Below are 23,111 nucleotides of genomic sequence, written 5' to 3'. Positions count from 1 at the left end.
TATCATCGGAGACCAGGTAAAGGAAACAGAGGCAGCTCAGCGTCGGAAAGAGGGAAGTCGCATTTGGCATTGGTTTAAGTATAAACGAACTTTATTTGCGTAAATTAAGGCGTATATAACACCCCTCCACACGCACCAATTTATCGGCTGCCAGATGACCAATTCCGTTGCACCCTACACACGTCCCGACAGAGTGAACTCAGCGATTACAGTGCGGACCTGCTGTCGTAATTTGTTTATTTTATGTTTAGTTCGTTGTGTTTGCCCTACGGCATCCCGCTTATTTTTTCACAGAAGCAAAAACGGGGTTTGCTTTGCCTGTTTTACAGGCAACAAGGAAAAATAGCCGAGAGATAGCTGTGGGCAAAGAAGTGGCAATCGCAGAACGGGTGAATCGTGCATTTCGGAACTGCTGAACATCATAAAACCATTCTTAAGGGAAAATACTGCAGTCCTGACAGACGTTGTTAAGTCCGAGGAGAGATTGTCAGCTACGTATATTACAATTTCTCGCCAATGGCAGCAGGTGTAAGATTCAGTGCTCTTCTGCCGCCACAATTATAAACTAAAATTGTTCCTGAAATGTGCAACGTGATTTATAGTTGACTGAGAAAATGCATTGTGGTAAAGCAAAATAAATACAACAAAAGACGTTCGTGAAAACATTAATTTATTTATGGACGTAGCACAACAAGATGACCTGTTAATTTCAGAGACTCATATTCGAAGAAGAAAGACTACACATGGTGTCGACGCACGTCATCTAATGAATACAACAGATGCGTAAGAAATGAAGCATTTAGCGACTGTTAGACTTGAAAAAAAAAAAAAAAAAAATACGTAGCAGATGCCATGGATATAGGCTTGAATTTTTCAGTACTTACAAAAATGAAGCAAGTACATTCTATGAATTAACGTCCATGGCATGTCGATTCTTCGGTTTTTAGATTTCATTTCCGATAAGTATCGGAAATAAAACCTAAAAACAGAAATAAAGAAGGGCGACAGACTTAACCTCGTGTTGCACATAGAGACACCATTATGTATTCGGTAAAAAATGAAACAGGTGCTTAATTTCCTGCATCGCCGTGAATACATCAGCAGTCTTTAAATTTCTTTAAATACTCTGTCCTTAAAGTTTCATCCTCCTCGGACGTCCACATGTACATTAGAATAGCATTTAATTCCGTGTGCTGTGACAAAACATGAATTTTAGTCGGGCGGCTGGCACGATCGCGCTACACTCGGCGCAATCTGTTCGGTCGGCTATCGAGTGGTGCGACGCGCCCGACAGTGAAAGTTCGTCGGTCGGTCAAAACACCGACACGCAGCCAATTTGTCGGACTGTCGGTGGTTGAGGCGCCACGAGAGGCGCTGCTGATGAGTCACGTGATCAGTCTGACGGCTGCGACAGACGAAAGGAAGAGCTGTAAATCATTCTTCCTGCTTTTCTGAAGTTGTGAAGTGATATCTGGAGTTGTTTGAAGGAGTTGGTGTTGGAGTAGTGTTCGCTGTTGTTGGAGTTGTATTTTTTGTCGCCGTTGCAGTTTTTGTTGTCATTGCCGTTTTTATTGTTGTTTTCATTGTTGACAGTGGAGGTGTTGTTGTTGTTGTTGCTGCTGCTGGTGGAGGTGTTTTTGTTGTTGTTGTTGTTGTTGCTGGTGGAGGTGCTTTTGTTGTTGTTGCTGTTGCTGGTGGTGATATTGGTGGTGGTGCTGCTGGTTGTCGTGATATTGGTGTTGCTGCTGCTGGCGTTGGAGGTAACAGTCACGGTAAGTGAACTCACTTATATTTCTGCACTGTGTATTTTGGGATTAGAGATTTGCTTTCTGTCATTGACTTCCAAATTCTTAACCATTTAACTCAAAAGGTCTGTGGTGAAGGCTGTGAGAAGGAAAGTTTGCAAACCGAGCAAACGTGGCATAGTGTTTTCAGCATTTTCGGATATAACTTTCATTGTTTGTGATAAACAATCGCGAAAGCTAAATCGTATTTCCTTTTTGTAAATGTTTTATTAAACTCACGTGTATTGTCGGGCAGTATTACTCATTGAAAAGTAGAGGTGGTTCAAACGCGGCGGTGGGAGGGGCGTGGGGAGGGGTGAGGGGTATCTTAGGAGACAGTATGCGCTGGGTAGTGGGGACCTGAAAGACGAAAAAAGTTTTCACAGCGCAAACGTGGAAATAAATTTAAACAGCTCTTACGAATTTCGCGTTCTTGCCAGTAATAAAGGAGGTCGAAGGAGGACTATGGTTCATTTCTGTTGCAGTGCCTTAGCGCTCTGAACAATCTTCTTTCATTCATTCACTGTTTTTTCTAGCGGAAGTATGCAACAGTGATGGAATAGATCTTATGGAAGGAAGGAAGGAAGGAATGGAAATAGGAAGATTAGGTTTAAAGTTCCGCCGACATGGACATGATTAGAGGCGGAGCACAAGCTCGGACTGTGAAAGGGTACGGCTGATTTCCTTCCCCATCCTTGACAAAGGAATCGTCCCGGAATTTGCCTGGAGCAATTTAGGGAAACCACGGAAAACCTAAAACCGGATGGCAGAACGCGGGTCTGAACCGTTGTACTCCTGACTGAGGGTCCAGCGTGTAACAACTGCCCCACTTCGCTCATTAGTGTTTTCATAAAGTTCGATTTCATATCGTAACTCGTTTCGACAACTGTGTGAACATTGCTTGCATAACGCAACTTGTTTGGACATGAGAGAGGAGCCGTAATATTATGCTGCTGTTAATTATCGGCCTCCTGTCCGCCCAAATAATAAGCTACACTGTCCGCCCCTGGTAGCTGAGTGGTCAGCGCGATGGCATGTCATACCTAATGGCCCGGGTTCTATTCCAGGGTGGGTCGGAGATTTTCTCCGCTCAGGGACTGAGTGTTGTTGTCTTATCATTTCTTCCCCTCCGACGCGCAAGTCGCCCAAGTGGCAAAAGACTTGAACCAGGCGAACCGTCTACCCGACGGGTGGTCCTAGCCACACGACATTTCTATTTACCGCCCTCTCAACTCGAATTACCCAATATAGGAATTGAATTTCGTTTTTGTAAATTTTTATTAAAATAACTACCAGCATGATGTCACTTAAAATTTCTAGTATTTGATAAATATGTTGGAACTATTCGGTATTAGAAGCTTTCTGTATTTACGATAGTAATAATCTCCTAGAAATAATTACGTAATTTCGATACGTTATTAGTTTTTTATTTTTTACCCACCAAAAATTTGACCTTACGCCTGAGCGGATCATCAGTCAGCTTAAGAACGTCTTTACTACAATGTAGTTGCAGCATTGTCCGTGATGGGAAATATTATGGCTTAAACAGTGACTAAATAATTCGGATTTTGTTAAGCCTCTCAAGCGTCAGTGAGAATTCTGTAATGCCTCACCCGTAACCGCTCCTCCCTTTCACGGACGCCAACTGTATTGCGGAGTTCGCAAGTTGTAAGCGGTACCTTTCACAACGTACCACTGTGGTGTAGGTCAAGTCGAGACGAACAATTCGATATACTTCCTATGCACCAAGCACGGGAACTGCCTCGTTGTCGGTAAATGTTACGTATTTCAACCTGTTAAATTTTTCAGTATGGAGCAGATATAAACACTGGGCTTCGCTGCCTGTCAGAGTTTGTGGTAACAAATTATTTGCCTTTGAAACTTCCTGGCAGATTAAAACTGTGTGCCGGACCGAGACTCGAAATCGGGACCTTTGCCTTTCGCGGGCAAGTGCTCTACCAACTGAGCTACCCAAGCACGACTCACGCCACGTTCTCACAGCTTTACTTCTGCCAGTACCTCGTCTCCTACCTTCCAAATTTTACAGAAGCTCTCCTGCGAATCTTGCAGAACTAGCACTCCTGAAAGAAAGGATATTGCGGAGACATTGCTTAGACAAAGCCTGGGGGATGTTGCCTTTCATATTCGTTGATTTCGCCAGCTATCAATCAAATTGTGACGTTCCAACGTAACATAATAATGCTCGGGTTGTGCGACGGATCAGTCTGTTACCACACACAACCAAGATTCGTGGGTGGGGGATAGCGTGGTGGCAATACCACGCTTTAACTTCAGATTGGCCTACGTGAAACACCTAAGCTATAGGGTCTGTGTTTCATTCGATATTTTTCAATATTCTCTCGCTCTTTTTGCTAAAACAAAAACAAGAATAAACATTATATATGCTGCAAAAATGTTCTAATTTTTTAATGGTATGCATTTTTGCTTGTAGTCTCCTCGAGTAGTTACAGAAAGGCGTAAAAATGAAATGATCTCCAACTTCACGCCCCTCCACCCTCCCTCCCTCCCTGTCAGAATGTTTACTACGTTGCTCATGGCACTCCCTTCTGCCACTGTGTAAAACCTGGGATTACATGAATTATTTCCATATTCTGCCGGTTTCTTCGGCTGTATCATTTTATAGACTTCATTGAACCACCCCCATTAAATTTACAAATGTTTATAGAATTTGTTGGTGGTGTTCTGCAATGCAATTGTTCAGTAATAATTCAGTAAGGCGATTAACAACAGTAGTTGTTCAAGGATTGTTATAATTTATTGTTACACAAAGGGTGTTTTACTCTCCTGTCCGGTCAATACTTCTCTATTCCTTCGGCAATGTTTTTTATTATTATGGGATGAATCGTGTTGTAGTTTCTCCTGATCGTCTGTAGACTGATTTGCCTGTCTCCTAGTATTTTTTTTAAATTCTATAATTGTATCTTCCTTAATTTCTGTGAGCTTTAGAGAGGGATTTACTCCCAGACGTGGTTAAGGTAATGGTGTATTGGTGCCGTGTAAAACCTTACATTCCACCACAGATGTTTTATATGCTTAAGTCTTGGACACGTCTTCCCACTGCACCACTGGTCCCCTCTGCGATGACTGTGGGTGCCCCTCCATGAGAGCAGTGGCTGTGCTCCCCCACCAATGTGTGTAAATTGCAATGGACAGCACTCTTGGCGTTTGTCAAAGAAAGGAGGATTCAAATGTACAAAACTTTACATGGGCTCATCTACACAGGCTCGTCAAAAATAGGACTGGCTCCACCCCTTTTCTATGTCCTCGACTTTTGCTTCAATTGCATCCATCCCCCTCCTCATCCCAGCCCCACCTTATTTGCCCCTCCTCCTCGTTCTCGTCCTCCTCCTCGTCCTCGTCCTCCTCGTCAGTACCCATACCCACCCCTTTCGGTGCTGCTCCCTCTCCCCCATTGGAGAAGTGCTCCCTTCCTTTGGCAGCTGCCGGTACTGGAGCTCCCTCCTGGGACTCCTCTTCCTGGCACTCCTGTGAAAGGTGATCTACTGCTCCACAGGAGCAGCGTGATCCTCAGCTGGTGGGCGCCAAGATTGGCCAGTGTAGTTCTGTGCCTGTCATTGCTGAAGTCTTCCCTTCTCTTCCTTCCCAAGAGAAAAGCAGAAACGCAGGAACAAAGGCAAGGCCCCTATGGTACCCCCTGAGGTGCAGCCTTCCACTCCTACAGTCAATGAACCATCAGAGTCTGACCCCACCTATATGGATATTACCCCATCCTTATTGGTGACGGATAGCGACTCGGTGGTGCGACCGACTCTGGTTCGTTCACTTCCACTTTGGACTCTGGTTTGAGAATCCTCCAGTGGAATTGTAATGGATATTTGCGTCACCTCCCAGAATTGCAGCCCCTTCTTTCTTTCTACTCTGCCACTTGTATTGCGCTCCAGCAGACCCATTTTGTCAATTTTACTCACCCACCCTTTGTGGGTTCCATGATTTCGGTCTTAACTGAATTGGCCCATTGCAGGCTTCTGGTGGTGTGTGCACCTTGGTCCGCAAGGACATTGTTAGTAAATGAGTTACCCTCTATACCACTGTGGAAGCCGTTGCTGTCAGGGTCCATCTGGCCACTCCAATCACGATCTCTAATCTGTACCTCCCACCTGACAGGTCACCCACATCCAGCGCCCTCAGCACTTTTTTTCAATAAATCCCTTCTCCCTTCCTGTTATTAGGGGACTTTAACCCAAAGAGGGTTGTGGGCAATATAACTGAAGCTGATCTGTTTACTAAACATAGGCGCTCCCACACACTTTAGTGTGGCACATGGCACTTTCTCAACCATTGACCGCCATAGGGTGGTGGGGTTTCGGGTTCCGCTGGATAGGTCAGGAGTCCACTATACTCACCAAGCGGTTACACAGGTAGCAGGGGTTGTGTGGCGTGGACTGGGCGGTTTTTTCTAGGTTAGGTGGCCTCGGCCAAGTACAGAAAGGGCAGCAACCTCAAAGGGTGCGGGGCAAAGTCAGGACATGCGGGGGTCAAACAGCAATCGGTATTGTAATTGTAAACTGTCGAAGCTGCGTTGGTAAAGTACCGGAACTGCAAGCGCTGATAGCTGAAATCGTTATAGGTACAGAAAGCTATGGTGCTTTCTGGCTGAAGCCAGAGATAAATTCTGCCGAAATTTTTACAAAGGTACAGACGGTGTTTAGAAAAAAATGGCTCTGAGCACTATGGGACTCAACTGCTGTGGTTGTAAGTACCCTAGACCTTAGAACTACTTAAACCTAACTAACCTAAGGACATCACACACATCCATGCTCGAGGCTGGATTCGAACCTGCGACCGTAGCAGTAGCGAGGTTCCAGACTGAAGCGCCTAGAACCGCTGGGTCACTATGGACGGCGAGCATCGACTGACTTTGTACTGAGTGTTTGACTATCCGAAAATTACGTCGAGCAATTAGAGAACCGACTCGTGGAGATCACATCCTGGACCTACTTATAACACACACGCAGAACAGGGAATCGGTGATCGTAAGGCCGTTGCAGCATTCCTGAATATGGAAGTAAATGGGAATATAAAAAATGGAGGAAGGTTTATCTCTTTAGCAAGAGTAACAGGAGGCAGATATTTTCGTTTTGATCTTTTAGGTAGTCTGAAATCTGTTTCGCCACTGACAATGTTGAGTGTTGACGATGCAACACCAAAATTTCATGATATTTGATTACTAAATTCTTCATGACGACTTCTCTCCGACTGACTGACGTGTCTACCAGCATCGCATGGGACCACTCCTGGGAGTCCAGTATCTTGTTTCAGATGCAACAACCCATTTAGTGTTACCCTTCGCACCCAAATTTTGACGAAGCAACACGGGAATTTCGTCACGATTAAATAATACATTCTCCACGACGACATGTCTCACCGAATTTAGCGTGTCTACCAGTACCGCGTGGGACCTGTCCAGGAGACCAGTAGCTTGTTTGTGATGCGTCGACAACGTGAAGGTGCGATAGTTACAGTAAATTGGTTGTGATGCATCACAGAACTTTCATCTCGATTGCCTACTACAGGCTCCATGCCAATTTCTCGCAGAAACACTAACGTTTCTATGGTCTCCACATGGAACTACTTTTAGGATTATAGTAGTTTTCTGATACAGCACAATCTGTTTAATCTAGCACTCGCGCCTTCACACCGACGATGCTAAACAGAAATAGCATATAGCCTTTAGTATTCAATCGTAATGCAAACTTCTTTCCGAGTGACAACTGGTCACTGCATGTAACATCTCCTCGGAGTCCAGTAACGCATTTCCGTTGCACCACAACCCGTTCACTGTAACCATCGCACACTCACATTGACGATGCAAAATAGAAATTGTGCCGCGATTGAATACTACAGTCTCCATTCCAACATGTCTTCTAGAGACTAACGTGCCCACTGTCAACGCATTGAATTTCTCGACGTCGCGAGGGCGGAATCCGTCTTACGGCCCGGCCACAAGTGGAGCGCTCATTAGCCGCCTAAGCAGTTTTAAAGGAGTTTGCAATGGGGAGAATCTCTTCCATGGAGGGATTATATAGTTTCAGCGCCGCAGTGCGGACCTCAGTATCGGGAGCAAGCTGAACCGCCACATCCTGGATAAGGGAGTCTGAATATGAAATCATACACTGCCGATTGGTGCACGTAAAATCGCACCGACTGCTCAGACCCTGCAAGTCCATGACTCACGAACAATACGACTGACCAGGCTGTTTATGGTACTGGTGGAACTCCAGCCGAGAGGCGACCACATGGTAGTGTTGGGAATAATAGTTCGTCAGCGAAAGGCATACCGCCAGGAAAGAGAGAGCCAAAGGATTCGAAAACGGTGCCAACTTGGGAGAAGAAACAACGTGTCTGGGAAGGCCCAATACAAAAACAACGACCGCTGCAAGTAGTCATCTGTGACTTCAAAAGCCGTGAAATGTTTCAGCCGATGTATGTATGTTTCTCAGTCTGCTTTAGCGTCATTAAATGGAGGGAACGACGGGGAACGTGGAAAAGGATCGGACACACCGAGGACTCTGAAGCTGTTGTGGTAATGCATCCCTAGCATCGACTGTGTTAGCAACTGCAGCGACTGTTGTAAGATAACTAGAGCTGCTGCTGCATGAGCTGCTGCTCTTGCTCCAGAAGACAGTGGTAGTTTTTAGCATGGAGGTGGTCTGTTTACCTCGTCGTTAAAATGTTGTAACGAGACCGGTACGGTTGCAGAGTTGCCGAGAACGAAAGCGCGGCAGCACCAAACGGGAGCGCCCAGCGAAAGAACAAAACAAACGGGGAAGGACGGACACAAACAATGACGAACGACCGAGGAAGACCTAACGAACAGCAACAGGCAAATAGCAGCTGGGTCGCAAATGAAATCTCACAAACCCACATCTATTCGCACACAGAAACCAAGTAAACACCCTGTCTGATATTCGGGTTAATTGACATCTCGCCTACAGATTGCCTGCTGAGCGAGGGGCAGGCATTTAAATACCTGATTAAGTATGTCGTTATTAGCCACAGGTACCACGTACCCCACCGTGGCGCCCTCACATCCGCGGGCCAGGAGCACACGCGCAGCCACGGATTACGGCGCTAAGGCTGGAGAGACCTCTAGTGGTAATCGAGGTCCATGTCGCCTGGCATGGATTCGAAACCCGCGTCGCTTGGTACAAGACGACGCAACACAGAAATTGCGTCGTCATTAAACACTATAGCCTCAGCGCCAAATTCTCTGCGAGTTATTTACTACACTACGGTCGTGGCTCACAGCGTCTCCTGGGGGTCCATTAATCTGTTTCCGATCCATCATAACCTCATACTAACGAAGTAATACAGAAATTGTATCGCGATAACAACTTCTCTCGGAGAGATGAACGAGACTATGGCAATGGCATGTAACCTCTCCTGGGGGTCCAGCAGGTTTTGTTCGACGCACCACAACCCATTTACTGCAACTCTAGCAACCTCACATTAACGATGCAACAAAGAAATTGCGTCGCGTTGAATGCAATAGGCACCATGCCGAATTTTTCCGAGAGACTAGCGTGGCCACGGTCCTGGCATGTATGTTCTCCTGGGGGTCCAGTAGTTTGTTTCCGATGCACCACAACCCATTTACCGTAACCCTCGCACCCTCCGTGCTGACATCTCTCCAAGACACTAATGAGATTACGGCCATGGCTTGCACCTCTCTTGGGGGTCCTGTGGTTTTTTTCCGATACACCACAACCAATTTACAGTAACCCTACTACCTGACAGTGATGATGCAACACATATTATGTCATGATTAATTACCGATGCAATTTTTATGTTAAATCGTATATGTGAGGGTGCAGAGAAGTCGGCATGGATCCTATAGTATTGAATAGTGACAAAATAGTAATGAGTAGTAACAATTTGTGAGTTAATTCGTCCACATGAGGGTATGAGGGTTACAGTAAACTGGCAGAGGTGATCGAAAAAAAAAGTACATGACACCCAGGAGAAGATCCATAGACGCGATATGAGCTCCGGCAGTAGTCGCTAGGGATCCTTTAGTATTGTATAGCAACACAATTTTTCTGTTAAATCGTCAAAGTGACGGTGCGAGAGTTACAGCAATTTGGGAGTGGTGCATCGGAAAAAAGGTACATGACTCCCGGGAGAAGTTCCATACATTGTCAATTTCTTTGTTATATCTCCAGTATTTGCGTGCGAGGGTTTCAGTTAACTAAAAGCGATGCATCGAAAGAAAGCTACATGACTATCAGCAAGCGTTTCATACGCTGACAACAGGTGCGTTATTAGCTTGGAGAGAAGTCGGCACGGATCATTTAGTAATGAATAGTGACAATTACTGTGTTAAGTCGTCAATGTGAGGGTGCGAGGAGTACAGTTAACTGGCAGTGGTGCATTTGAAAAAGCTAGATGAATCCCAGGAGGTGTTTCATACGCTGAACATATGCGCATTACTCAATCCGCGAAAAATTGTCATTGCATCTCTATTGAATACTAAAAGATCAATTTCTGTGTGAAATTGTCAATCTGACGGTGTGGAGGGTACAGTTAACTGACAATGGTGCATTGGAAAAAAGATACATGAGTAACAGGAGAAGTTACGTCAGATGACCAAAGGCGCGCACCGGCCGGAGATGCCGTGCGGTTCTAGGCGCTGCAGTCTGGAACCGAGCGACCGCTACGGTCGCAGGTTGGAATCCTGCCTCGGGCATGGATGTGTGTTATGTCCTTAGGTTAGTTAGGTTTAATTAGTTCTAAGTTCTAGGCGACTAATGACCTCAGAAGTTAAGTCGCATAGTGCTCAGAGCCATTTGAACCATTTTTGAACCATAGGCGCGTTACTAGCTTGGGGAAAAGTCTTCATGGAACCTTTAGTATTAATAGCAGAGGAATTTCGGTGTTTAATCGTTAATTTGTGAGGGATACAGTACAATGGCAGTGGCGCATCGGAAAAAAGCTACGTGACTCCCAGGAGGTGTGACATACGCTTCACATGGGCCTATTACTCACTCGGGGAGAAGTCGTCATATCTTTTAGTACTGGATAGCGACGGTCTTTCTGTTTTTAATCGTCAAGAAGAGGGTGCGAAGGGTACAGTTACCTGCCAGTGAAGCATCGGAATAAAGCTACACGACTCCCAGAAGTTCAACATGTTGATCATAGGCGTGTTATTCGCACGGTGAGATATCGGGATGTATCCTTTAGTACTGAATAGCGACGCAATTTCTGTGTTAATACGTCAATAAGAGGGTGCGAGGGTTACAGCAAACTGGCAGTGGGGCATTGGAAAAAAGCTACATGACTCTCAGGAATTGTTTATGTGCTGGCCATAGGCGAATTACTTACTAGGGGAGAAGTCGGCATGGATCTTTTAGTACTGAATAGCCACGCAATTTCTCTAGTAAATCGTTCCCGTTAGGATGTGACGGTTACAGTATACTGGCAGTGGTGCATCAGAAAAGAGCTACATAACTCCCAAAATAAATTCCTCACGTTTGCCTTAGGCACGTTACTCGCACAGAGAGAAGACTGCATGGATACATTAATATTGAAAACCGAAGAAGTTCCTGTGTTAAATCGTCAATTATGAGGGTGCGAGGAATACAATAAACCTGCAATGGAACAGCGTAAAAACGATACTTGACTCACAGAAGATGTTCCATACGTTGACCATAGGCGCGATTCTTCGCTTGGGGGGAAGACTGTATGGATACTTTAGTAATGAATAACAACTCCATTACCATGTTAAATCGTCAATGTGTCAGTTAACTGTAGCCCTCGCACCCTCAGTGTTGCATCGGAAAAGAAATACTTGACTCTACAGAGAAGTTCTATACGTTGACCGTGGAAGCGTGCTCACATGGGCTGAAGTTGGCATGGATCCTTTAACAATTATTAGCGTCGCAATTTCTGTGTTAAAACGTCAACGCCATGGTGCGAGGGTACAGTAATCTGACGGCGATGCATCGGCAAAAAGTTACGGGACTCCCAGGACGGGTTCCACTGGTCGACAAGGACATTAGTATTGAATAGCGACGAAATTTCAGTGTTAGATTGCTGTAAGCGTCGCCCCCTCACGTTTACAAACTGACAGTCTTTCATCAATAAAGAAAAAAATTCCTGACTCCCATGAGAATTTCTATACTTTGACCTAAAAGGTGTCACTCAATCGGGAAGAAGTCGGCATGGATCTTTTAGTGTTGAATAGTGACACGATTTCTGTACTACATCGTCAGTATTAGGGTGCAAGGGTCACAGTAAACTGGCAGTGGTGCATCGGCCAAAAGCTATATTGACTAGCGGAGCTATTTCCTTATTAATTCGTCAGCCTTAAAAGGAAGTGTCTGTCCCAATGTATTTTAGGTGCATGTTACGATACTCGGGCTCTGTGTGCCAGAGACAGATGCCCATTTTGTGAGTGTTTTGCTTACATTAGGTTGTAACCTTTTTTTGGAAGTATTGGTTGATTATGGCTAGATCAGAAGATGTTGACAAGTCATCTGCATAGCCAAATTATATGGTCTGTATTGGAGAAATATCACATTCATTTAAATTAAACAAGACAAGTGAGGACTGATCTGTGTGGTATGCCATTGTGCAAAACTTCTGTTCAGATGCTGTCATTCCTTGTAGTCATAGGCAATATCTTGCCAACTAATATGTTGTCAAATAGTTTCAATGTTCATTTTCATGGAGTAAGTTGTAATGATTCATGGCAGAAATCCAAAGCCAGGAAACAGAGGCAGTCAGATAATCCCAAAGATTCCTTGGCTAAAATGAAATGTGTCACTGTGTGTGTTCTAATCCCACAAGAGAACACTATGTGGTGACAGACACAATGTACTTTATTACACCTAGACACAGCTTGTTATAACAGATACACTAGCAATGGAGAGGTGCACAGTGTCAGTGAGGTAACACACACATCAAGGCGAGCGTGACTGAGTTAGAGATGGCCAGTCCTATCTCCAAAAGCTGTCAGCTGACCAGTAGAGTGCACAGATGAGAGGCTCTGTGAGCCTCCATGAGTGTCAGCCTCTGGCTGCTGTTGGACTTTCCCAGTAATAACATTATGCTCATCAGAATTGACAGGGGAAAAAACCAAATGATTCAGGTATATCTGTCAATGTCACAATTTGAAAAAATATGACAAAATATTTATGAAATGAGGATGGAAATCTAATAATCGTGAGTGATTGGTATAATGTAGTAGGCAATGTAATAGAAGGCAGAATTGCAGAACACTTAACATGGCAATGGGAGTGAAAGTAAATAACACAAATTCAATTGTTCTATAAGTTAATTATGAATATACTATTCGAAATGTATCTCTTCTATTAATTTTCGAAATGTTGTAGAGTCGTGAGAAGATTCTAGTTGGATTACATCATTTTGATACCTTTTGCAAAATCTGATATTGGATTGCAAGGTGTACTGGGGAGCAGATATAGAGCTTTATCACAATTTAATAATGATGAATAGACTGAAGCTTATAAGAATTGTCCAGAACTATTGGTGGTGAAGGAAGTGGGGTACTTGGACGAATTCTGTGTGTCTGAAGTTCTCTGAAGCAGTAAATACTGTGGTAATGAGTACTGTAATAGGCAGGTCAGTTGAAGAGAAAGGGATTTATCTGAAAAGGATAATCACATAAGTTGATCAGACAATTGTAAGTATGTACAAGGTGACCGCAAAGAAACATTGTGTTACAGAGGAAATACTGAAACTGATTTCTTAAGTAAGGAAATACAAAAATCTGCAGTAAGAGATAGGAATACATCATTGTAAGACATTTAAGTGTAAAATAAATAGGAAAGCAGAAAAGCCAAAGTGAAATGACAGCAGAAAAATGTGAAGAAAACAAAAGTGAAATAGTCATTGGTAGGACTATTGAGCATATAAAAAAGCCAAAGCAACCTTTGGTGAAATTAGACCAAAGGAACAAACATTAAGAGTGCAAAATTAGTTTCACTGTTGAACTCAGAGTATTGAGCTGATAGGTGTAAAGTGTATATTAAGGCATCTATGTGGGTACAATTTGTCTGATGACACAATAGAAGAGTTAAAAGGCATTGGTTAGCCAATGAAGATTAAGAGTTAAACAAAGTATTGGGAAACGTGCAATCAAATAATGCTAGAGGCACAGTTAAAATTTCTTCATAAGACATGAAAGACTGTGGGGTGTAGGGGTCAGGGTGGGGGAGCATTGTAAATTTAGAAGGACCACATAATTGTGGTGGTGGTTGTTGTTGTTGGGATGTTTAAGGGGGACTAAACAGCGAAGGTCATCAGTCGCCCATTCCAAAATCAGGCGAGACGAAAATTTAAGGAGCAGGTAAAACCCCAAAGGGGGAGGAGACGCCCCAACCCCCCAGTCACTGAAAGAACAATGTGGCAGCGAACGCTAGTGACAAAAAGAGGACACACGAACACCGGACAGAAAGAAATGGAAGAAAAGAAGAGGGCCGGAGAGTGGTTGACTAACTCTTTCCCTTTTTTTGTTCTCATTGTCAACCATCCGAATACACACTAAAATCTGCAACCAACGGGACACTCCAGGACAAGAGACACAGAAAGGGAAAGGGGCAGGACTCCCCTAAATAGAACCATAAAAAGGACTACCACGGATAAAATTTAAAACGCCATCAGCCATGGAGGCATCGTTGCTTAAAACCAAAGGCAACATGCCCGGGAGATTAAAAGACTGCCGGAGGGTGTGCAGTCGGGGACACTCCAACAAAATGTGGGCGACCGTCAACCGGGACCCGCACTGACACAGGGGGGGATCCTCCTCACGCAAAAGATGTCCGTGCGTCAGGTAGGTATGGCCAATGCGGAGCTAACACAGGATGACAGAGTCCCTGCGAGAATCCCGCAGGGAGGACTGCCACCCATCGGTCGTCTCCTTAACAGCCTGCAGTTTATTCGGCGAAGTCAGGCTACGCCACTCATCATGCCACATCCCAACCACCTTATGGCGCAACGCCAGCTGCAGATCACGAGCCGGGAGGCCGATCTCCAAAGTGGGAGCGTCAATCGCCCCTTTGGCCAGCATGTCGACACGTTCGTTCCCCGGGATGCCAACGTGACCTGGCGTCCAAACAAAGACCACCGAACAACCAGAGTGGGTAATGGCAAAAACATACTCCTGAATAAAGGATACCAGAGGAGAAGAGGTATAACAGCGGTTGATAGCCTAGAGGCTGCTCAGGGAGTCACTGCAGATGACGATGGACGTACCTGAGCAGGAACGCATATGCTCAAGAGCGCGCATTATGGCCACCAGCTCTGCAGTAAAAATACTGCAGCCAGACGGCAAGGAGCGCTGTTCAACTTGGGCAGCGTGAGCAAAAGCATAGGCAGTACGACCATCTACCAGGGAACCATCAGTGCAGATAGGCTCACAGCCTGAAAATGAGGCGAGGAGTTCAAGAAAACGGCGAAGGAGGGCCACAGGCGGAACTGAGTCCTTGGGTTCTCATGCCAGGTCCAGGCGGACGGATGGCCGGGACATACACCAGGGAGGCGTGGGTGCACGGACCCGGAAGTGTGGCAGAAGAGGGAACGACCCCAGTTCCAACAGCAGGGACTGGACGCAGACAGCAATGGAAAGCCCAGACTTAGGTCGCCGGTCGGGCAGAGGGAGGACCCTGGCAGGGAAAAGCAGGCGATGATTGGGATGGCCCGGTGAGCAATGCACGTGGACAGCATAGTCGGCGAGCAGTCGGTGGCGGCGAATCCACAGCGGGGGAACCCCTGCCTACTCCAGTAGACTATCCACGGGGCTCAAACTGAAAGCGCCAGTTGCAAGCCGAACCCCACAGTGGGGTATGGCGTCCAACAACGTCAACACTGAGTGTGATGCAGACCCATAGGTCAGGCTCGCATCATCAAGCCTGGACTGCACAAGGGCTCTGTACAATCGCAACAGTGTGCAGCGATCTGCACCCCAAGACACGTGGCTCAATGGCTCAAGCAGCGGAGGGCGTTGAGGTGCCGCCAGCACTTTTGCTTCAGCTGAGTAATGTGAGGAACCCATGTGAGCCGGGAATCAAAGACGAGTCCTAAGAAGCGGCAAGTGTCCACCACTTCAAGTAGGTGACCGTCGAGGTAAAGTTCCGGATGAGGGTGGACCGTCCGACGCCTGCAGAAGTGCATAACTCGAGTCTTGGCTGCAGAGAACTGAAATCCATGAGTCAGAGCCCATGATGCCGCCTTGCGAACGGCTGCTTGCAGCCTGCGTTCAGCGACTCCCGTAGTCGTTGAGCTAAATGAGATGCAGAAGTCATCGGCATACAAAGAAGGAGACACCGACGACCCCACGGCTGCAGCCAGACCATTAATGGCCACTAGAAATAAGGAAACGCTCAACACCGAGCCCTGTGGGACCCCATTTTTCTGTATATAAGATGAACTTGAGGCAGCAGCGACTTGCACCCGGAAAAAGCGGCGCAATAAAACGTTTTGAAGAAAAGCTGGGAGCTGACCACGAAGACCCCACTCACGCAACTTAGCAAGGATGTGATGCCTCCATGTTGTGTCATAAGCATTCCGCAGATTTAAAAATACAGCAACGAGATGCTGACGGCGGGAAAAGGCCGTACGGATAGCAGATTCCAGCCGCACCAAATTGTCCGCAGCAGACCGGAACTGACGGAAGCCACCCTGGGATGGAGCGAGGAGACCGCACAACTCAAGGACCAAACACAAACGCCGCCCCACCATACGTTCGAGCAATTTGCACAGAACGTTAGTGAGGGTAATGGGACGATAGCTGTCCATCGCCCGAGGGTCCGCACCGGGCTTCAAGATGGGGACAATAACACCCTCTCGCCATTGCGACGGGAACACGCCCTTGCTGCAAATGCGGTTAAAGATGGTGAGGATGTGTCTCTGGCAGTCCCTGGAGAGATGCTTCAGCATCTGCGCGTGGATGCAGTCCGGTCCTGGTGCCGTATCAGGGCAATCGGCGAAGGCAGCGAGGAAGTCCCTCTCGCTGAAAGGAGCACTGTATTTTTCAGAACGACGTGTGTGGAATAATAACGGAGTCCGCTCGGCGCGCTCCTTTAGAGAGCAAAAGGCGGGAGGGTAAGTTGCAGTCGCAGAGCTCGTAGCAAAGTGCGCGGCAAGGTGGTCAGCAATGGCGGCAGCGTCAGTGCAGACAGCGCCGTCCAGGGAGATTCCAGGGACACCCATAGGTGTCTGGTATCCATAAATCCGCCGATGCGGGACCTCACGAGCGACAGGGAGACACGGGAGCCCAAGGATGAAACATACTTCTCCCAGCACTCCTGCTTACGCCGTGCAATAAGACGACGGGCCAAGGCACGGAGCTTCTTAAAGGCGATGAGGGTCTCCAGAGACGGGTGCTGCCTACGATGCTGGAGAGCCTGCCTACGGTCGCGAATAGCCTCAGCAATCTCCAGCGACTACCAGGGGACAGCCTTCCTCTGTGGGAGTCCAGAAGAGCGGGGGATGGCAGGCTCGGCCACAGAAATAATTGACGTGGTCAAGACACGGACCACGTCATCAATGTCACCCTGTGGGGGAGAAGCAGCGGTGGCATCGGAAATAAAAGGCCAGCCAGTCAGCCCTGTTGAGAGCCCAGCGGGGCAGGCGCCCAGAAGAATGACACTGGGGCAGTGACAAATAGATGGGAAAATGGTCACTACCACACAGGTCAGGGTGCACTCCCCAGTGGAGGGATGGGACAAGTCTGGGGATGCAAAGAGAGAGATCGATGGCCGAGAACGACCCATGGGCCATACTGAAGTGCCTGGGAGCACCAGTTTTCAAGAGGCTACGGTCGAGCTGAGCCAACACATTCTCCACTGCACGACCGCAGTCATCAGAGACAGTCACACCCCATAGAGGGTTGTGGGCATTGAAATTGCCCAGAAGCAGCAATGGTGGCGGGAGTTGAGCCAGCAGCGCAGCCAAGACATTGTGGGGGAGCTGCCCATCCGGAGGAACATAAACAGAGCAAAACGGTAATAACTGGCGAGAGCTCAATCCTGACAGCGACTGCCTCTAAAGGTGTGAGAAGGGGTACTTGCGAGCTACAGACAGAGTGGTGAACAAAGAGGCAAACTCCACCTGAAGCCCGTTGACAGGGAGCGCGGTTCTTATAGTGTCCCCGATAACCGCGAAGGGTGGGGGTCTGCATTGCTGGAAACTAAGTTTCCTGAAGAGCAATGCAGAGAACAGGGGAACACACAAAAGCATCCGGAGCTCAGGCAGGTGGCGGAAATAACCGCCGCAATTCCACTGGAGAATTGAAGCAGGAAGGGACTGGGAGGGCGTGAAGGCGATTAAGAGGCAGACGGCGCCACAGAGCCAACTGCCGCCACCAGGCGAGAGTCATCTGCGTCCATAGGAGAGGCCCCTGAGGGTTTCCGTGAGGGCGAGATCCGCGGCAGAGGCGAGGATCTCCACCTCATCCCCAGAGCCAGAACTATGTACAGCAGGCGGTACTGAAACCGCCGGAACGTCCTTCTTGGACACGTTCCGTTCCTTCTCGCATCTGTCCTTTCGCTTAGAGGGCTGGGAGAGTTTCTCTGAAGGAGCGTCGGAGGCTGACGACGCAGAAGCTCTACGACCAGCAGGTGGCGGAACCTTCAGCCACTGGCTGGCATCCTGCTGGGTAGGAGAAGAAACGGAAGAAGGGAGGTCCCCGAGGGACCCCTTCCGTGAGAGAGGAACCGGCAGACGCAACGCTGGCGGAGAAGGAGGGGGAGGGGGAGGGATCGAGCCCCCTGGTATTTGAGCAGATGTCACTCCTGAAGCAAGTGTGGGGGAAGTGACAGAAGAGGGTTTGCCCCCAACTTCTAAGGGGGCAACAGAGGAAGGCTTGCCCCCAGACACTAGGGGGGGCAGACAGATGTACGGCCCCGAGGGCCCACTGCAGGCGGCACAGATGAGGCAACAACTGCCGCCAGCGAGGGCGACGATAACGTGGCTGCACCATAAAAAGTTTGTAGAGGGACAGGATGCAACCTTTCAAATTTCAGTTTTGCCTCTCGATAATTAAGCCGGTCCAGGGTGTTTAATTCCGTTATTTTCCGCTACTTATGAAGAACAAGGCAGTCCGGCGAGCATGGAGAGTGGTGTTCCCACAGTTGACACAGACAGGCGGAAGCGCATATGGAGAATCGGGATGAGAGGGGCGTCCACAATCTCGACATGTGGCGCTGGATGGGCAATGGGAGGACATATGCCCAAACTTCCAGCACTGGAAGCACCGCATCAGGGGAGGGACGTATGGCTTGACGTCACAACGGTAAACCATTACTTTGACCACCTCAGGCAATACAGCACCCTCGAAGGCTAAGATAAAGGAACCGGTGGCCACCCTGTTAGTCTTGGTTCCTCTGTGTACACGACGGGCAAAATGCACACCACGTCATTACAAGTCAGCTCTCAGCTCATCGTCGGACTGTAAAAAGAGGTCGTGATGGTAAATAATCCCTGGAACATATTTAAGCTACTGTGGGGAGTGACGGTAACAGGGACGTCACCCAGCTTATCACGCAAGAGCAATGCCCGTGACTGGGCTGGGGTGGACGTCTTGAGGAGGATGGACCCATTCCTCATTTTAGACAACCCCGCCACTTCCCCAAACTTATCCTCCAGGTGTTCCACAAAAAACAGAGGCTTTGTCGAAAGAAAGGAGTCACCATCAGTCCTGCTGCAGACAAGGTATTGTGGTACATATGGCTCCTGTTCGGTACTAGATCTGCGTCCCTCCTACGGCAGAGCCAACGAGGGGAACGACTGAGGGTCATATTGTGCAGCATCAAATTCAATTCTGGCTCGCTTAGTGACGCTAGTGGCAGTGTGACTACCAGCTTCGTGAGATTTATTGCGCTTCGTTGCGCCCAAAAAGGGCTCTCTTCAGGGGTGCCACCCAGCCAAACCAACGGGTTCCTGGCCCATATCCCACTGCCCGGAGTCCCGGTGCCCCAGACAAGATGGGTACATACTCCTTGCAATGCATGGGGAGGAAACAGCTCTGGCATCTGTAGTGTGTTAGTGCGATCCCTGCGTGGTCAGGGGGCTACCACCAAGAGGGTACATGACGACCCCAACACAACGGACTGGCTACCGTACTGGATTTTAGGTGTTGAAAGGGTCCACAGTTGTCGTGGGTGCAAAGAAGGGGATTGCGCACAAGATGAGGAGGCAACCCAGAAAACATGGGGTGTAAATCCCACCACACGACAATAGATAGCACACAAGATGGTGGTGCACGATGGACCAATAGAAAACCACCACGTAAGGCATCCTTCCCCAAATGGCTTGCACTAACAATGGAAATTTTGAAAATTACAGGTCAAACCCAAGAGGGGATTATCACAAGGCTGAAACATTCGAGACTCCTTTTAGTCACCTCTTACGACAGTCAGGAATACCGTGGGCCTATTCTTACCCCCCAGCCCACAGGGGGACCACGTAATTGTATAGATGTCAATTAAGTATTGTGGGAAAACCAGAAAAGGGCAGGATCAAATTGTTAGAGATGTGGTTCTACATAGGAATGTTGGAAAATCAGTGGCCCAAATAATAGGAAATGAATAGTTTCACCACAGAAACAACGACAAGAAGGGAAAAAATTACAGGCCACATGTTAGAGCAAAGAGTATCTTCCATCATACCAGGGGGAGCTACAGAGAAAAGAACTGAAGGAGAAGGGAGAGATTAAGAGTAGTCAAGAAAATAATTTAGTGTGTTATACTGCAAGATGAAGTAGTTAGGTTTGTTGTGGGCCATCCTGATCTACTCTCCAATCTCCTCAGAAGTCTGATGAAATCTTCTGGATCATGTACAACAAATTTGATAAGAGAAAACTTGTACTGTAAATCCTTAGATAAAATATCTAACCCCTGTCAGTTTAAACCAAGGGAGAATGCCACATATTTTTATGGCATCCTATTATACAATAATGTCTTGCTTCATGTGTCTAATTCCATGATATAATTCACTAAGAAGCACTTTATTTAATTAAACTACTTTCCATTACATTTGTTTCACTTTTGTTGTTCATCTCATAAACTCTTTAAAGACATTTATTTAACTGCTCTCCCAAGTGATTTTCCATCTCTCACAGAATTAAAGTTCATTCAGAAACCTCAATGTTTTCCTTTCATCTTTTTTAAACTTCTTGTTCATTGTACAGACTGAATAGCATTGTGGCTCTCTCTCCCTCTGAACACTGTTCTTCTTCTGTGCTTTTCAACACTTTTATCTGCAGTGTACAATTTTGAAATAACATTTTTCCCCAGGTAAAGAGTGTCATACTGAACACCTGTTAGCCATCTAAATTCCAAATTGTTATTTTACCGAGAATACTCTTTTGCAATGTGTTTGAAGATTCCCACGTCTGATTCACTCAGAACAAAGGCCAATATTCAATGACTGGCACCTGTAGATTTTTTGATACAGTGATCACTTGAAACATCACCTGCTGGCTTCTTAATTTTACATATTCGACAGTCCATACTGAAAAGCCAAGGCCCACACCCATCTGTGAGAAGATGGATGTACAGAATCTTCTGCTCCATGTGTTTTGTAGAGTTCAAATGCTCTATTTATGTGTTTGTACCTGACATTCTGTATGTGACTAATTTTTGTGCATTAAAACTGAAGGCCTACTCATTGTTCTTCACTGTAGTAGGTCCATTTGTCCTATTCTCTGAGTAGTTAGTCATGTTTCTTTGTTAGTAAATATATACATTTAAAATTGGACCTCTCCCTCCCACCCACTTGTAGCTCTGTAAAATATTCTGCATGCCTTCATTATTACAGTCAAGGCCTTAGAGATGAGCACAAACTAGATTCACTCCAGTACTCCACACATAGTACTTGCATCATATTCTGAAACTGCTGCAAGTCTGGCCAACATTGTGCAGTATATGCTTCTGTGTTAGAAGTACACATCCTTATTTCTGTATAATTAACCTAGTGTTTAGTTAGTCTGATACAGAAAATGGAACATTCACATGAATGTTACCAATCCTTGTTTTCTATAGAGTTAACCTATCTTGTTACTTTCACCTACCTTCACTTTGCAAATGGAGCTGATTTTACTTTTTGTTTCATGCAGTTTGATGTCTTGGACTTAACGTTGACTCACATTAGAATGAGTGTCAAATCAAACAATAGCTGCACCAATGTGTACGTCATCTAAGAACCACAATTGAAAAACAACTTTCTCTACAGCATGAGATTTGTCACCTAAATCTCTTCTTGGCTTCCTCCACTTCCACGAGATTACCACACCGTGACATCCTTCAACTCCCCTGCATCCCCCGTGCCACTTTATCATAGGTGTTTCATGTTGGGCAAAGTCTCTTCTAGTTCTATGTTGTAATTATTTGTTTTCCGTTTGGTATCTTGCTCTATATTTTTTCTGATGACTCTGCCATTTTCTGTATATTGACGAGACACTCTTCTGGGGTGGCATTCCTGCAAGGCACATTTTACATGGTTTATACACTAATATGTTCATTAGTGAGGCATAGTGGACTACTCAGCATACTTTTCTCTCTTTAGTTGTTTTTGATTGTGGGCTGCGTAATCAGAAAATATTTGAAGCTGGTGCTTTTGGTCTCTTCTTGAGCAACTAAGGAGAAATGACAGTTTAAAGTCCAGTAGGCATGTATGTTGTGACTGAAATCTGACAGTTGCCTTTCCACCCCCCACCTCCCCACCATCCTCCTCCCATTCACCAACCCATTAGCCACACACAAGCGCAAACAACAACAGAATTTCATAGTAATTATTAAGACATACAACTTTATAAATTGAAACAGTGAATACTAGCAAATAGTGTCACATAACATGTTCTTTATCCCTAGTGTACTTTTAAGGTTTTACTATTTAAATTGTAATTACATTAGAATCACATTTCAGTTACCTATTTGTTTTTTTTTATCTATCATCTGTGTTACAAGTGCACTACTTTTATTTTTCAGAATTGTTTGTTAGACATCTGAATTTACATTTTTTATTTTTATCATAAATAAACTCATAGCTAACAGTACACTACTAAAAAGTGCCTTTACGCAGAATGTGCCTTTGTCTTATAGCAAATGACAGCAGTGTTTGGGACCAGGAGACACTGCAAGCTGCTGGCATCAGAACCAGCAAACGTGGCCGTCCGCAGATCCGGTGCTTGAAACACTGGCTAGGTAGTAACATTATACTATTTACATATCTTTGTTAATTGTAAACATCTCTAATAGATATTCAGAGTTATGTCATAGTTTTTACAAAAATTACTCCTCAGATTCAAATTTTTGTTGACTTGTG

Source organism: Schistocerca gregaria, chromosome 6 (assembly GCF_023897955.1).
Source record: "Schistocerca gregaria isolate iqSchGreg1 chromosome 6, iqSchGreg1.2, whole genome shotgun sequence".
NCBI lineage: Eukaryota > Metazoa > Arthropoda > Insecta > Orthoptera > Acrididae > Schistocerca > Schistocerca gregaria.
This window is presented reverse-complemented; position numbering follows the sequence as displayed.